At 42.3% G+C, this 2,478-nt stretch overlaps 1 protein-coding gene across 1 annotated transcript in view; it reads left to right on the top strand.

Annotated features, from left to right (window-relative positions):
- MAP7D2 (MAP7 domain containing 2) overlaps positions 1 to 2,478 on the top strand; it is a 91,680-nt gene that overhangs the window by 63,155 nt on the left and 26,047 nt on the right. The gene's annotated exons all lie outside the window — the stretch shown is intronic.

The following is a 2,478-nucleotide window of genomic DNA, read 5'->3' as shown; positions in this document are numbered from 1 at the left end:
TTGAGAGAGGGACCCTGGAGATAGAAGTTGCTTGGATACCGCTAAATCAGAATTACGTGTTGGGAGGTCTAAGGAGAAGCAAACATTTCTTGATTTCAAGAAGTTCAGAAGTTCAGAATAAAAGATAGTTTCTCCCTGGGTGAAAATTAATAGCTGAAGTACATACACCGGGTATGGACTAGGTCTGAGAAATGTGGGTAATCAGGTGGACTGTCGGTAAATTCTGAAAACCCAACCAAACTATACAGCATTGAAAAAGAGTGGGTGCAGCCGCCCACAACCAGTGGGTGGATCTCAGGAACAAAGAGACAAAGGAAGTTGTAGAAGAATGCCATTTACATATATTGAGTCCTCAGATGTGCAGACCTAAACAATGCGTTTTTAAGAATATAAATGAGCTAAATGATCTTTAGAAAAAGTAAAAAAACAGCAGACACAAAATGCAGTGATGGCCACTGAGTAAGGAGCGGGTAGGCAGTCGGGGGATCACGCAGGAGATGGTGGCATAATTATAATGCCTTTCTTTTGAACTATTTGGTGGGTGTTGGGTCATTTGTTATATCATTCTTTATACCCTTTCTACTTTATAAATGTTCTTTTGTATACTCAATATTGAAGAAAGACAAAAATGAAACCCTTGATTTTTAAAATGGTGTCACATACAAAATAAACCCCAGCCAAAGTAGCATTTTTGACCTTCCTTCTGTGCAGATCAAGTCTGTGATCTTTAAAGCACACTCTTGTGGTGCGATGTGGCTTTGGGCTTGGTTAGTCCCTTTGAACTCTCATCCAGAAACCCAGATGGGTTATGTGGTGAATGGCTCTGACAGTGCATTGTTCTCCTCCTGGATCTCAGATAAACTGAGCCTCGGTTAGGTGGCTGTGCATATTAATGGCATTGCTCTTTTAAGCGTTCAAGTTTATTTTCATTGTTCGCATTGTCGGGTGCTTGTATGGGTTTTAGAAAACCAGCTTCAGCAACACTTTCAAAGATGTAGATGGAGGGAGCATAGCTTTCTTCTTGTAACCTAGAGAGAGGAAATCAAGTGTGGCCTAGGGGATTGACCAGCTTCTGAGCTCCAGCGCTGCCTGTACTCCCAAGTCTTCAGTGCGAAGATAGTCTCTAATGGTTTCAGATTCTTAGAAATATATTCCAAGTCAGTTTGGTCATTTTGATGGGGACTGTTACAGTTGTCTACTGCTGATGTAACAACCCCTCCCCCCCCCCAAATTTAATGTTCATCTATATGAGGAAAAAATTAATTCTTACAGCTCTGTGACTTGGACTTACCAGGAGGGTCTCCATTTGGGTCTTTTGGGTGGTCGTTGTGTGGGTCGACTTGGTTCTCACCAGGTACTTTTCACCTGGAGTCTTCCATGTAGTTACGGTGCAGTGTCAGCTGGGTCTGCAGTTAACCAGGGCTCGACCGAGTTGCAGATCCAACATGATCCATTCACCTGGCTGGCAGTTGATGCTGGCTGTTGGCTGGAGCTCAGCTTGAGCTGTCAACCATATAGCATGCCCACATGTAGCCTCTCCATGACTTAGGCACCTCACAGCATGGCAGCTGGGTTCCAAGAGGGAGTGTCCCCCAAAATGGGTGTCTCCCAGTATAGGAAATGAAAACTGCCAGGCCAGTTAAGGACTATGCCCTGAATTGGCACAGCATTCCTTCTCTGCTGTATTTTATTGGTCAAAGCAGTCAGGCCAACCCAGATTCGATGGGATAGAGAAATAAAAGGTCATGCGGAATGGAGGAGATATTACTGTGGCTGACTTTGGAAAATACAATCTGCCAAAGATCATCACTTTCAGACATAGCTCATATCTGAGATCAATTTTATATCAGGAAGCTGGCTCACATATATTTCACTTTATCTTGCATTGGAAACACAATAGATTTTGTTTGTCCATATGAGGAAAAAAATTAAAATCAGGTTGTCTGGATGGCCCCAAATAAGTACCTCCCACTCAGAATCACAGGCTCATGGACGGATCCTGGAACAAGCCTATTCCTTTGGTGGTTGAGGACAATAATTGATCGTTCCTGGGTGCCATTCCCACAGGCTTCTCTGGTAAATGTATGATATGGTTACCCCTACCTACAGATGAGCACTGGCAATTCAACTGTTGTTTTTTGCCACCACCATTGTCAAATTGGCTTTTACATTCTTGCCTGAAAATTTTCTTGAAAAGGATAATTAAAAATGGAAAGTTATACCCTTTCCTCACAGTCATACTTATATCTTCACCCAGTCCATAGTCCTATATTTTTAGTCTTACTAGAGAGCAATTTGAGTTTAGACCAATTTCTAAAAGCCTTTTCATTGTGAAATCATTTCAACCCTACAGAATAATTGCAAGCCTAGAACAAAGAACTCCTGTATATCTTTCTTCCGGTTAACCTTTAGCCACATTTGCTTCATCATTCCCATCTCCCTACTCACTCTCATTCACTCTCCATAGATGCAACACAC

Source organism: Pteropus vampyrus, unplaced genomic scaffold, assembly GCF_000151845.1.
Source record: "Pteropus vampyrus isolate Shadow unplaced genomic scaffold, Pvam_2.0 Scaffold81, whole genome shotgun sequence".
In the NCBI taxonomy this organism is placed as follows: domain Eukaryota; kingdom Metazoa; phylum Chordata; class Mammalia; order Chiroptera; family Pteropodidae; genus Pteropus; species Pteropus vampyrus.
The sequence above is the reverse complement of the archived record's forward strand: the minus strand, read 5'-3'. Positions and strand labels throughout refer to the sequence as shown.